This window comes from Pyrus communis, chromosome 4 (assembly GCF_963583255.1).
Source record: "Pyrus communis chromosome 4, drPyrComm1.1, whole genome shotgun sequence".
Taxonomy (NCBI): domain Eukaryota; kingdom Viridiplantae; phylum Streptophyta; class Magnoliopsida; order Rosales; family Rosaceae; genus Pyrus; species Pyrus communis.
This window is the reverse complement of record NC_084806.1, coordinates 22,785,309-22,800,591: the sequence shown is the minus strand read 5'-3', so window position 1 is coordinate 22,800,591 and position 15,283 is coordinate 22,785,309.

Genomic DNA, 15,283 nt, shown 5'->3' with positions numbered 1-15,283 from the left:
TTATGCTTCACGCACTTTAAATGATGCTCAATTGAATTATTCTACAACTGAAAAAGAACTTTTGGCGGTTGTATTTGTATTAGATAAGTTTAGATCATATCTAATTGGCACAAAAGTAATTGTTTTCACTGACCATGCAGCTTTGAAGTATCTTCTCACCAAAAAGGAGGCCAAACCAAGACTCATTCGTTGGATGCTCCTACTTCAAGAGTTCGATATTGAAATTAGGGACAAGAAAGGGTGTGAAAACGTGGTGGCTGATCACCTAAGTAGAATGGTGCGTGAGGAAGAGTCCACCCCCATTTTAGAAATGTTTCCGGATGAGCAACTTCTGTCCATTCAGGTAAGTACCCCTTGGTATGCCGATTTGGTCAATTATTTGGTATCTAAGCAAGTTCCTAGCACCCTAAACAAATTCCAATGTGATAAACTTAAAAAGGATGCTAGATTTTATGTTTGGGATGACCCATACTTGTGGAAACATTGCCCAGATCAGATTATAAGGAGATGTGTGCATGAATCAGATTTTCATTCAATTTTAAGTTTTTGTCACACATATGCTAGTGGGGGTCATTTTGGCACCCAAATGACAGCTTTAAAAGTTCTTGAATGTGGTTTTTATTGGCCTGCTTTGTTTAAAGATGCAAGAACCTTTTGTTTAGCTTGTGATCGATGCCAAAGGACAGGTAATATAGGCCAAAGAGATCAATTGCCGCAGGTACCCATTGTTGTTGTTGAAATTTTTGATGTGTGGGGAATTGATTTTATGGGTCCTTTTCCTTCATCTTTTGGTTTCAATTACATATTACTTGCAATTGATTATGTTTCAAAGTGGGTGGAAGCGAAAACCACTTGAACTAATGATTCTAAAGTTGTGGCAGATTTTGTGAAAACTAATATCTTTTCAAGATTTGGGATGCCTAGGGTGCTAATCAGTGATGGGGGGTCTCACTTTTTCAATCGTACCATTGAAGCCTTACTCAAGAAGTACCATGTGACGCATAAGGTTTCCACACCTTACCATCCCCAAACCAATGGCCAAGCCGAGGTGTCCAATAGAGAGATCAAACAGATTTTGGAGAAGACCGTTGGGCCAAATAGAAAAAATTGGAGCTTGCGTTTGGATGATGCTCTTTGGGCATATAGAACAACGTACAAAACTCCCCTTGGTATGTCTCCTTTTCGTCTTGTTTATGGTAAACCATGTCATCTCCCTGTGGAATTAGAACATAGAGCTCATTGGGCTATCAAAACATTCAATTTGAATGTGGACCAAGCTGGAATTCATAGGAAGCTTCAATTATGTGAACTTGATGAAATACGGCATGAAGCTTATGAGAATGCTAGAATTTACAAAGAAAAGACCAAGGCATTCCATGATAAGATGATTAGAGGCAAGACTTTTACAATAGGGCAGAAAGTGTTGTTGTTCAACTCCCTTCTTCGTCTCTTCCCTGGTAAGTTACGTTCTAAGTGGGTTGGTCCTTTTGTTATTACTAATCTTTTTGTGCATGGTGCAGTCCAAATTAAGAGTTTGAGAACAGGGCAAGAATTCAAGGTGAACGGACATAGATTGAAGCCATACTATGAGAACTTTGTGGAGCATGTTGTGGAAGAGCTTCCCTTGCATGCCGTGGGTTCCAACTTGGAGTGAAAGGGTTCTTCGTCTTGTTGTACGACGTTAAAGCAAGCGCTATGTGGGAGGCAACCCATCCATTCAACAAAGGAAGCCCTAGGAATCCCCTGAATTCCAGATTTGCGTTCCTCAAACCCTTCTCTTTGTTGTTGTTTCTAATCTGCCATGTTATGTTGTTTAGTTGCTGTTTGTGTGTTTACTTGTGTTTTGTGTGAATTTATGTTTAAAACATTGAGGACAATGTTTGATTTAAGTGTGTGGGGGGGGGGGGGGGGGGTAACTAAGTACATTTGATGCAAATTCATGGGATTTTATCACCCATAACTTCAAGTGTTGTTCCTTGCTGTTTTAAAGTGTTTTTAAGCTGTTTTGGAGTGTTTTAGTGTGTTTTGTTTTATAACTCCGAAAATCACATAAAAATTTGAAAAACATGTTTTGAAAAGCCTAAAAAGAGTGTTTTGAGTCGTTTTTGTGTGTTTGTGTCTTAGGGTACCTTCTAACACAATGATGAGGATTTGGTTTGTAATTGCATGACTGTTAAAAAGAGTTATAAACATGGAGAAAAGTTTGATTTACTCTTGGTATATGCTTGGTTATGGTTATAATGTATGACTTCACATGCAATCATAAAAGAAAAATTCGTTTTTGTAACATGCTTGAAGGAAGGAACTTAAACAAACGCTACAACCTTGTGAGACTTGAGCCTAAACGTTATTTGGAGAGTTAAAATCTGTGCATTATTGTTTTCTAAAGTCGTTGCATGATCTCATTATTCTTTGCTTGGTTACTACTTAGAAGGCGTTTCATCATATAGTTCCAAATGCTAGAACTCATGCCCATTTCATTCGAAGCATGTTATTGATTTGCATAACACATATTCAAGAAGAAGTTGTGTAGTGACCACCACCAAAGCCAAATTGCCGTGTATCCTACTTCATTATATGTTTAAGTTAACCCCATTGAGCCTTGTTAAGCTTACATTCTTTGTTAACCCACATTATCCTCAACTAGCCTAGATTAGGACCATCCATATCCTTATTCTTGAAGCATAGCAAAGCATGATTTGAATTGAATTCCTTTTGAATAATGTATGGCAGAAAACAAGTGTGGGGGAAGTACTTCTCATGTGAGTTAGTGTGCCATAGGCACGAGTGGAAAAGAAAAAAGAAAAAATTCGTGGAAAAAGAAAAAGAAAAGAAAAAGTTGTGAAAAGAAAGAAAAAAAGAGTATGAAATAAATGAAAATAAGTTTACATGTTTATGGTAGTTGAAGAAAGGGTCCAAAATGTTGAATATGGCCCTGAGTGTTGCTTAGATCTTCCCTTTGTGTTAAAAGTTGATTTCTGGGTTTTAAAGTGAATTCTAAGTCTCAATTTCATTACTTTGCTTGCTATTGCTTCAAGAATGTTTGTTATCCCTATCCTTCCATTGTTAACCAATATCCCAAGCCCCATTACAACCCTTGACTTCAATCTTGAGTGTTATGTGTTTCAATTTGTGGAGTTTGAATTTGGTATGAGCATATGGTGTCACTGGTTCTCGCATCTAAGTAGTAGCATTCCATTCATGAGATCATATCTAAACATGCTTATTAACTCCAGAAATTGCTTTCTTTGTGATACATATATGAGAGTGTTCGTTTTCATGTTTACATTAATCTTCTCACATATAACTAGATTAGGGTGTGTAGTTAGAAAATCTGAGTGAAAATTGAGTGCATATCTTGTAAGGAATTGAGCAAATTCTCTAAGGCATGTTACTACATTCAAAACATGGTTTTAAATGCTTAATTGTGAACTAGTATGTGGTGACTATGATTAAGAATGTACTTAAGTGTGAAGATGACTACAATCTGTGGAGATAATGAATTTTAACATGTCATGTGCATTGGAAATCCCTGAGGCACGTTGGAAGGTTTAGATTGTCTTTTGTTTGTTTTGTTTAGTTTGTTTGTTTTGCTCGAAGACTAGCAAAAGCTAAGTGTGGGGGAATTTGATAGGAGCATATTTATGCGACTTAATTGGCTTGTTCTCATGCATTTACGTTGTGTTTCCGTAGTTATTTTAGTCCTTTATGCTTCTTTTGTGTGTTTTTAGGTTCATATGGCTAAGGAAGCAAAATGGTGCATTTTGGAGCATTTTGGAGCAAAATTGGACTTGGAATGGATAACTTATGTTTGGAGCAAAAGAGATGGACGAAATTGAAGACCTAATGAAGTAAGGATTCCTAATCACAAGAGGATTCCTAATCACAAGAGGATTCCTAATCAAATGAGGAATCCTAGTCAAAGAAGGTTTCCTACTTGAAGTAGGAAAGTTAAGCCAAGGTTTCCTATTTTGGTTTAATCTTTCCTAATCTTTAAGGACTCCATATTTCAGCAATATCAAAGGCTCCTACCTATTCTAGGTCATAAAACAATGTCCCTTGCAAACCTAAAGTCATTGCCGTGTGTCCCCTTTGTGTTTCCCTTCCTTGCCGTGCAAGGAGGGGCCTTGTTTCCTATTTTAAACCGTTTAAACACATTCCTTTTTCATACCAAGCTCAGCCATAACTCACATACCCTTTTCTACACCAAGATTCTTGCCTAATTTTAGAAATAAAAAGCATTCCTTTCTTACAAGCCCTTGCCGCAACTTTTAATTAAGTTCCTTTAAATTTCTGATTTGATTTCCTATTTTCTAGAAGCTTTGGACTTAATTTCTATTTACCTAAATAACCTAGGGTTTTAATTCCTGAAATCATATAAAGAAACATCCTTGTAGCAGCCACAAAGGGGCATTCATTCACCATTCACGCCAGAAATCATCCCATCCCTCTAACACATCCATACTTCACCATTCTCCATATTTTCTGCCCAAAACCAACCCTTGCCGTCCCCTACATCCATCCCAAACCTAAATCCATCATTCTACATCATCCATAACCCCTTAAACTCACCAAAACCTCTTGTGCCGTAGCAAAGGAGAGGAAGAATATTGCTTGAAGATTCTAGCCTTTCAACATTGGATCGTTGGAGTATTTAGGTGTTCTCTTTCTTATATTTACAATGTATAAATCTGTTTTCCTTTGTTTTGTGAACATGAGGAACTAAGCCTTTTGCCTAGGGGGCTATTCAATACCATGATTATGCTTGCAAGATGAATTGATTACATCCAATTGTTATTTCATAAGTTGTGAATTCAATTTGCTTAACTGTTTAATTGATAACTCATTCTTGTGTGATTGATTAAGGTGGCCACTTAGTTTTTCATGCAGGGATTTGAAGCTAAAATATAAGGGAATTTCACCTAATAGTTGTAACCTTATATTTGCTAGTAGTGGAGGTCGTTTATCGACGATCGCGTTAAGTAAATTCTTGGCAAAAGTTTCATGCTTTTCATAGTAACAATTGCCTCGTCAATACTTATAGTTTTCATGAAACTTAATGATCTTTGATTGTACCTTTATTGTGCTTTTCACGTAAGGGACTTTTAGAGAATGTTTTGAGTTGTTGTATGCGCATTCCCATCCAATTCAATAACTTAAGGAAAACTTGAAAGTTAGAAAAGTGTTGTTCACGGCTAACTTGGGGTATTGAGTTTCATGATTTATTGAAAGAAGCAATTGGAAATCAATTTGAATGCAAGTGTGTCATGTGTGGAGAAGAACCCTCTAGTTAGCCCATCATTCATCAATTCACCTAATTTAGTCTAAAGAATCTGTTTTCTTTGTCCTTGTCTTAATTTACTTAATTTTCGTCAAAACCAATTCCCCCATTAATTTAAAGTGTTAGATTAGTTAGAAATCAATTTGGTTGATGTTTTTAAGTGTTTTGAGTCAAGTGATAACTTAATTTCGTCCAGATTTGAGTAAAGTGTTCAAAACTGCCCAGAAAGTGTTTTTAAGGCAGTTTTGAGTGTTTGTTTGCTGTTTTGAGTCTTTTGGTTCGTTTTGGTGTTTTATAGTTTAGTTTTGCATTCTTTGAGTCTAGTTGAGTGTTTAAACTTTGTTTTTACGATTTTGAGTCAGTTTAGAGTGTTTAGCAATCCCACATAATCCCCGGTTTAAGAACGATCCCTACTTACATATCTACTACAATTGTCAACAAGAGGGTTTAATTTGTGTGTTAAGTAATTTTCGCATCAAAAGGAAACCATGAGATGAAGGAAAAGGATCCATAAAATCAAGACCCCAAACGTCAAAGATTTCGACACCATAGATGGGTGTTTGCGGCATTTGGTCTTTTGGACCTATATTTCTGGTTCTTTGGCACCAATCACATGTTATGCAAAAAGTTCTAGCATCTTTAAATATAGTAGGCCAATAAAAACCACATTCAAGTACTTTACGTGCCGTCCTTTGAGTGCCAAAGTGACCTCCACATGCATAAGTGTGACAAAACGTTAAAATTGAATTAAACTCCGATTCATGCACACACCATTGAATGATTTGATCCATGCAATATTTCCACAAAAAAGGATCATCCCACACATAAAACTGAGCCTCCCTTTTAAGTTTATCACGTTGGTGTTTATTTAGGTTGCTTGGAATTTGTTTAGACACCAAATAATTCACTAAATCGGCATACCATGGCTCAATTACCTCGATGGACATCAATTGCTCATTTGGGAATGACTCTTGGATAGGTACGGCTTCTTCTTCATGTACCATGCGGCTCAAGTGGTCAGCCACCACGTTTTCACTTCCTTTCTTGTCCCGAATTTCGATATCGAACTCTTGAAGTAGAAGCATCCAACGAATAAGCCTTGGCTTGGCCTCCTTCTTGGTGAGTAAGTACTTCAACGCTGCATGATCAGTGTAAATTATAACTTTAGTACCTAGTAAATAAGAACGAAATTTATCTAAAGCAAAATCAACAACAAGAAGTTCTATTTCCGTTGTGGAATAGTTCAATTGGGCATCATTCAAGGTCGAAGATGCATAATAGATGACATGTGGCTGTTTGTTCTTCCTTTGGCCTAAAACAGCTCCTAATGCATAATCCGAGGCATCGCACATAAGCTCAAAAGGAAGGCTCCAATCTGGTGGGACAATGATGGGGGCCGAAGTGAGCATCTCCTTAAGGTGTTTGAAGGCCTTCTCACACTCCTCATCGAACTTGAATGGTACATCCTTTTGGAGAAGTCGGCAAAGGGGGTTGGAAATTTTTGAAAAATCATTGATGAATCGCCTATAGAATCCCGCATGTCCAAGAAAAAAATTAACCTCTCTAACTGAAGTAGGAGAAAGTAGCGTACAAGATCTATTTTTGATTTATCAACCTCAATCCCTTTGGCCGAAATTATATGCCCTAAAACTATGCCTTGTTTTACCATGAAATGACATTTTTCCCAATTTAAAACAAGGTTAGTTTCAATGCATTGTTCTAAGATTAAAGTGAGATTATGTAAACAATCATCAAACGAATCACCAAATACACTAAAATCATCCATCAAAACTTCAATTATTTTCTCCACAAAATCTGAAAATATACTTACCATGCATCTTTGAAAGGTGACAGGTGCATTGCATAAACCGAATGGCAAGTGACGATAAGCAAAAGTACCAAAGGGGCACGTGAAAGTGGTCTTTTCTTGGTCATCCGGAGCTATGACAATTTGGTTATATCCCGAATACCTATAAAAAAAACAATAAAAAGAACGACCGGCTAACCTTTCAAGCATTTGATCAATGAACGGTAAAGGGAAGTGGTCCTTCCTTGTGGTGGCGTTGAGCTTTCTATAATCAATGCAAACTCTCCAACCTGTTTGGATACGTGTTGGCACAAGCTCATTCTCAGCATTCTTCACCACCGTCACTTCAGATTTCTTTGGCACAACTTGAACTGGTGAAACCCAACGGCTATCCGAGATAGGATAAATAACTCCACAATCAAGTAATTTGATAACCTCTTTCTTCACAACTTCCATCATTGGAGGGTTGAGTCGACGTTGGGCCTCTCGAGTTAGTTTAGCCCCCTCCTCTAGAAGTATGCGATGCATGCATGTTGTAGGGCTAATGCCCTTAATGTCGGCCAAGGTCCATCCTATGGCTATTTTGTGCTCTTTCAACACTCGAACCAATTTTTCCTCCTCCACTGCCGTGAGTGATGAAGAGACAATGACAGCCACCATCTCGCCAACTTCATCATCATGTACGGCCAGGTTGGGTGTTAAACCCAACCCTTCGGCAATTGTTGTTTTAAGTGGGCCTTTGTCTAATGAATCAAGAAAATCCTGCGCCAATGACTTTAGTATATCAATAGAGAAACAAGAATGATCACCTTTAGGATATTTGATAGTTTCAAAAAGATTGAAATCAATAACTTCCCCATCAAATTCCATCGTTAAAGTTCTTTTGAACACATTGATCTTGGTGCAGGCTGTTTTCATGAAAGGTCTCCCAACTAGGATCAGCAATGGTGTAGAATGGGTTGAGTCCTCCATGTCAAGCACGTAATCGTCAGAAAGGTCAAATTGTTAACCTGCACCAAAACATCTTCCAAAACTCGTTTTGGATAGGCATTAGAACGATCGGCCAATTGGATAATCACACCATCGTTTTAAAGCTCTCCTAAATTCATAGATGCATAAATTGAGTAAGGCATGACATTAATTGACGCTCCTAAGTCTAGCATAGCATGTTCAAACTTAGTATTTCCAATAACGCAAGGAATTGTAAAATTACCCGGATCTTTGCATTTAGGTGGTAGTTTTCTTTGTAACACCGTCGAAACATTCTCACTTACCTGGACCACCTTTTTGTTCGAAATCCTCTTCCTTGTTGTGCAAAGCTCTTTCAAGAATTTAGCGTACTTTGGAACTTGCTTGATTGCATCAAGGAGCGGAATATTGACTTGAACTTTCCTAAAGGTTTCCAGAATGTCCTTCTCATTCTCTTCTTTCTTTGATTGCCTAAATCTGCTAGGAAATGGCACATTTAGTGGAATAGAACTTGACAAATTCGAATTTGGACTTACCTTGGTGGTGTTGGACGGTTTTGGGGTGGTAGATGGTTGCGGCAAGGTTTGTTCCACCCTTGCTGTGGCCTTTGCTCCTTGTTCATCCTCTTCTTGCAGCAACATGTCCCCTTCTTGACTTGTTTTGGATGGTTTTGGGGTGGTTCCAACCTCCTTACCACTTCTCAATGTGATTGCCTTGGCGGTTTCAAAGCCTCCTTTCGGATTAACGATTGTTGAACTAGGCAATTTACCTTCCTCTCTGAAGTGGCCCATGAATTCTGCCATTTGCCCTATTTGTTTCTTCAATTCTCCCATCTCATTTGCTTGATTTTGATAGCCCTGCGACAAAGTAGTTAGTAATTGAAGCACATTATCATTATTCATTGATAAACTTAAATTTGATTGAGTAGGTTGAGACTGAGTTTGAGATTGTGGGAATGGCTTTTGATATATCGCAGGGGGTGGCCGAAATCCTCCTCCATTGCCATGAGTTTAGGGTTGTTGAGGCTCCCTCCACTTGAAATTTGGGTGATCTCTCAATCCCGGATTGTATGTATCTGAGTATGGATCATTCCTTTGTGGTTTTGGCCTTGATAACCTATGGAATTAGCGCTTTCCCATCCTCCATTCTCTATCAATTGAGGACATTGATCATTGGGGTGCCCTTGCATAGAGCACACACCACACATACTTGGTGTACTTCCTTGCACTTTGGATCCTTCAATAACCTGAGACACAAGCAAAGTGAGATTAGTTAATTGAGATTGAATTTCAGAAATTGCACTTACCTCATTCACTTTTTGTTGCCGTGGGGGGTCTCTTTGTCTAACACCTTCATATTGTTGTGCATTCAAGGCTCGATTTGCAATTAAAACCTTGGCAGCCACGGGTGTTTTGTCAACCAAAGCACCTCCCGCCGAGGCATCTAGCATTTGTCTCTCAATTGGAAGAAGGCCTTCGTAGAAATATTGAATTAAAAGTTCTTCCTTCGTTTGATGTTGAGGGCGTGATGCAACTAGAGTCTTGAAACATTCATAATATGCCGGAAAAGACTCCCCTTGGTTTTGTTGGATGCCACTAATTTTCTTCCTCAAAAGAATCACTCTTGAAGTTGGGAAGAATTTCTCTAAGAATGCCCGCCTCATGCTTTCCCAAGAACTGACGGTTCCGGGTGCCAATTCGTATAGCCAATCTTTAGCCTTTTCCAAAAGAGAGAATGGAAAAGCCTTCATCTTCAAAATGTTCCCATCGACATTGATGGGTGTCATGCTTGAACATACTACTTCAAACTCCTTAAGATGCTTGTTTGGATCTTCCATGGACAGCCCATGGTATTTGGGAATGTGGTGCAACAAGCTAGACTTCAACTCGAACTCGTCGGTCTTGCCTTGGGCGGCCATAGGATATTGAATGCATAAAGGCATGACATTGTCAATTCCCGAGGCCGAAAGTTCTTTGATTGTTCGATTGTCTGTCGCCATGCTTTCTTCTTCTTCAAATTCAGATTCAGAATCTGAACTTGAACTAGGTGGATTAGGCTCCGGTTGCTTCCTCTTTCTTCTCAAGGTTCGTTCAAAATCGTCGTCAAAATCCAATATGTTTGCACGAATAGGTTGAGAATGACGAGTCATAAACTAGTACATGAAATAAAGAATACAAACAAATCAGCAACCAATTAAAGGGCACGGCAAACTTAATAGAAAACACAAAGACACTACACGAACAAAAGGGATTAGCAAGTTTGCTAATCCCCGGCAACGGCGCCAAAATTTGATGTGAAAATTAACTTGACACACAAATGAAACCCTATTTATGACAATTGTAGTAGATATGTAAGTAGGGATCGTTCTAGACCGGGGATTAACTAAGGATGCTAATCAACACAAATAAGACTCAAAAACACTAAACTAGACTCTATAGACTCAAATCTAACTTTAAACACTTAAAACAGCAACCAACAATCAAAAAGACTCAATTTTAGACTCAACAAGTGTTTTGGACGAAAATAAACCTTAACTTGACTCAAAAGACTCAAAGAAAACAGGTTTTGACTCAAATAAGAAGATTAAATGAAAGGGGGATTGTTTTTGACGAATTTTAAACATAAAATGAAAACTTTGTGGAAAACACTTTGGAAAAACGAATTTAAATGAGTGAAAGGCTAGTTAAAGGGTCCTTCTCCACACATGATATATGCATATGAACCAATTTCCAGTTATTATTCCCTTAGACTATGAATGACAACACCCTGATTGGTGCTTATTTATGCGACTTAGTTAGCTTGTTCTTGTGCATTTGTGTTGTTATTTCTTAGTTAATGTAGTATTTCAACTCATTTTCGTGTGTTTGTAGGTCCAAAGGGTTAAAGTATCGAGAAAGTGCATTTTGGTGCACTTTGGAGCCGTTTTGGGCACTAAATGGATAGCACATGTATGGGCCAACCTGGATGGACGAATTTGGAGTTCAAAAGGCTAGGAATCTAATAAGAAGATAAAGAAATTAAATTAAAGACAAAGAGGATAAGGAATCAGCTCAAAAGAGGAAACATTATCCAAAACCTTATCCAACCTTATTTTATCCAAACCTTATCCTATCTTATCCTAATTTAATCTTGTTCCACCTTAATCCTAGCTGCAAGTGGACCTAAAAACATGATTTCTAGAAGCCTTATCTAACCCTGAAAGGGTGTTGCACCCTTCCTGTGACAACCCGTTCCAAATTTTACGTTTTTATTTTATTTTAAAAGCGTGAATTTACGAAATTGCCTTAGAGGCAAGGACTTTGACTTATGTTGACCATCGACTTGAGAGATGTGGGACTTATTCTTTAAGCATATCCTCGTAGTACTCTTTGGTACGAACGTATAGGCGAAAGCCGTTTGCGAGTCCGGATTATAACGGTATAGTTACGGACGTTCGAAATTGGTTATTCAAGGTTTAGTGTTTATTTAAATTAAATCCCCACTTTGTGGGGGTAGCCCAAAATCAGAAATGGAGGGAGGAAAGAAAGAAAAAAGAAAAAAAAAAAAAAAAAAAGAAGAAAAGGAGGTGGTTTCCGTCCACCCGCACCCACCGCGGGTCCATCTTCCAAGGCCAATTCCAGCCAACTTCGGTGGAGTTTTTGGATGCCACCACCACTATCTTATAGCTCTCATTCCCCTCTACAAAACCCACCCAAGAACCACCTTGATTAACCATGGTATGGGGCGGTTTGAGGCCACGAAAGTTGACGAAAATCAATGGTGCTCCGGCCACCCTTTTCGATTTTCCGGCAAATCGGCAAAGCGATGGCCGATGCCACCACTTGGGCTTTGTAGCCCATCATCGCAGGAGCAAAACCCAACCAACCTTGACCCCGTTGGACCACCGTAGACGACGAATCGACGTCGGGAAGTTTTAGGCACCCGCCGGCTTTGTGGGCAAAATTGACCATCTTCCGTCTACTTTTGGACTTCGTGGCAGGTATGAAAGTTGCTCCACTCACTGAGATCTTCATTTTTGTGAAGTTTGAGAATTTTTGGAAATAGTTGGATTTTCCGGCGAGTCGGGGCGCCGACCGCCACCCGCGGCGGCGCGTGGCCAGTGGGCCGCCAATGCTATTTTTAGGCTATGTCAAATGTCTTGAATTCAGTTTTGTCATTTGAATGACGTAGGTTGATAGTTGGAACCTAAATTCGTTACGATACGTTACTTGATAGAAATGTGAATCGATGATCCGACCGTTGGATCGTCACCAAAATTGGATACATTATAATACGTAATATTTAAAGATCATAGGAATTTATGGATTGGGAATCCGACTTACGGATCTTCCTGAATTGGATTTGTAAGTTAGTAAAATAAATGTTCACGGCCACTTGTTTTAGGCAATTGGCGGAGATCTGACTGTTAGATCGTAATGAAATTTTAATATGTTATTCTAGAAACATATTGTGGATCGTTGGGAGTTGCGGATTGGAAATCTGATACGCGGATCTTCCGGGTCAAGTTATACAGGGTTGTAAATCCTATCGTCGATCTTTGATCGACGGTTGACTTGTGGTCAATGGGTCCCAAACTATTTTAGAATGTCGTTGAGGTTGTGTTTTATGTGAATTATGTATTCTTGGGATAAGAGTTCTGAGATGTGATTTGTTAATTAGTCACAGGAACCAATCATTCAGGATGCCTCGATGTCTGCGCTAGAGAATCATAGCGTGGGCTCCAGGTAAGTGGATATTTTCCTTTTTATTGTACATATTGTTGAGAGTTCTATCGACACTTTTAAATTGATTAGGTATATTACTTTCATATATATTTATTGTGAATGCTTGAAGTACTATATGAACTACGAATGGCTTGATCCCTGTTTAGGGTACGTAGGCAGTCTAACGAGACGTTAGATGCAGCCATAAAATATTTGAGACAAAAGCCTTGCTTGGGAAATTGAGTAATGCGAAGGAAATTGGTAAAGGCAAGTTTTAGTTTTATGAATTAGTTAGCTAAATTAATGTTAATTGGGTCGTTATGGATAATTATCCCTGAAAATAAGTAGTTCAGGAGTAGGGCGTTATTGATTGTACACTTCACACCGTATTGTTTATAATTGAGAATGTTACAACATGGTTGAGTATTAGATTGCATCATGGTATATCAATACGTATATTACTTGCATATAATTATTGGGAATGCTTTCAAGTGCAAAGGTGAACTCAGGACACCCAGGTAAGTTCAGGTGAGTTTATGGTATTAGTTGAATCGATTGAGTTATAGCATGACTACAGTTATGTGTTAGGCAACTTCGATATTGTCGTACTAGTTGCCATGAATTCCACATGTTATATTGAGATGCATTGAGAGCTCATAAACCTGCACCCCAGTGTTAGTGCTCCCGCCCGTGGCCAGGGCACAGTCTTTCACGTGATGTTCACCTCCCGCACCTTACGCTCACCTTGGATTCAAGGTAGGTGCACAGTCTGTCGTACAGACCACTTTAGGTGGTTCCGACTCATAGGTGACCCGCGATTATTCGCCCAGTCTTCACGTGATCGTAGCACTTGAGCGTATTTATTTACACCCAGTCCTGTCGTACCGACCACTTTAGGTGGTTCCGACTCATGTGCAGGTATACTTATTGAGCTATTGGCTAGCCATGATTGATGAGATATGGATAAGTCGTACAGGTCACTATAGGTGACTCCGACTTATATGCTAGCCATGATTGATGAGATATGGATAAGTTGTACAGGTCACTATAGGTGACTCCGACTTATATGCTAGCGAGGATTGATGAGATATAGATAAGTCGTACAGGTCATTATAGGTGACTCTGACTTATATGCTAGATTGATGAGATATGGATAAGTCGTACAGGTCACTATAGGTGACTCCGACTTATATGCTAGCCATGATTGATGAGATATGGATAAGTTGTACATGTCATTTTAGATGACTCTGACTGATATATCACTTTGTATTGATTTAGTTCATTTGGCCTACTTATGAATGTATGGTGGAGTTGATGGCAAACCGTGGTTTTGGTCATTTCTGAGTATGGTTTGGATATATGTATATATGTTGTATTGTCTTATGGAAAACGATACGGGTTTTACATTTTGGGCATTACTTTTAAAGAGGTAATAACTTTGGGAAGCTTGGTTTTATTGCTTACTCACAACTTCTGTTTGGTGCCCTTCAGGTTTTAGCTGCTGAGTTTGTATCGACAAGAATGTGTGGTGAATCTTAGTATTGATGGATATTTCTGAGGGTATGATTCTTACCCACACTACTGTACCTTACTTATGCTCTGACATCGCGTGTGAAATGGGTTCGCTCCCACTCATAGCGCACTCTGGTACTTAGACACTTTTAGATTCAAATTTATTCACTTTTTATACACTATCACATTTTATGGCTTCGTCACCTTCCAGGTGTCGCCCAGCACAGCTCGATTCAGGGTCCAAGTGGACTTTCTGGGTCGGGGTGTGTCACTTCCCCCTTTTATCTCTTCTAGAAAACCCAAAATCAGCCACAAAACACCTAGTTTCTAGAAGGCCCAATTTTGGATGAATTTCCTAAACCTTTTTCCTTTTGGATTCTGATTTGTAGGGCCTCATTCCTTGTGGATTTGGGTTACACAAATCCTTTTATGAAACTAATTGGGCCAAACCCTCTCCTAAGTGGATTTAACTCACTTGTGCTGAACCCTAGGGCCCTAATCTAATAAATCTGCTAAGTGTAACCCTAATCTAATTAACCCTAGGACTATATAAATATAAAATCTGCCACAAATTCACACCACCCCTTATGCTATATAGAAAACAGCTTGTTGCAACACCCTAGCCTCCATTCTTCATCCTCCATCCACTCCATACACCTCCATACACAACCTGCCGCACCCTACCACCATAATCAGCCATCATTCATCCTCCTAATCAAGAACACACCATTCACAACCCCCAAATCCACCACCCACAACTTGTGCCGCAGCAAGGAAGAGGAAGGGAAGCCTAGCCGTGCATCAAATTCATCCTGGAATTGCTGAAACGTTTAGGTCTAATCTTTCTTATGTTTTCAATGTTTAATTTCAAGAATCTTTGCTTTGCGACTATGAGGAACTAATCCCCTTTTTGGCTAGGGGGAATTTCGAAACTATGGTTATGTTTGCATGATGATTTGATTACGTTCAGTTGTGATTTCATGAATTGTGAATTCAATTTACTTATCAATT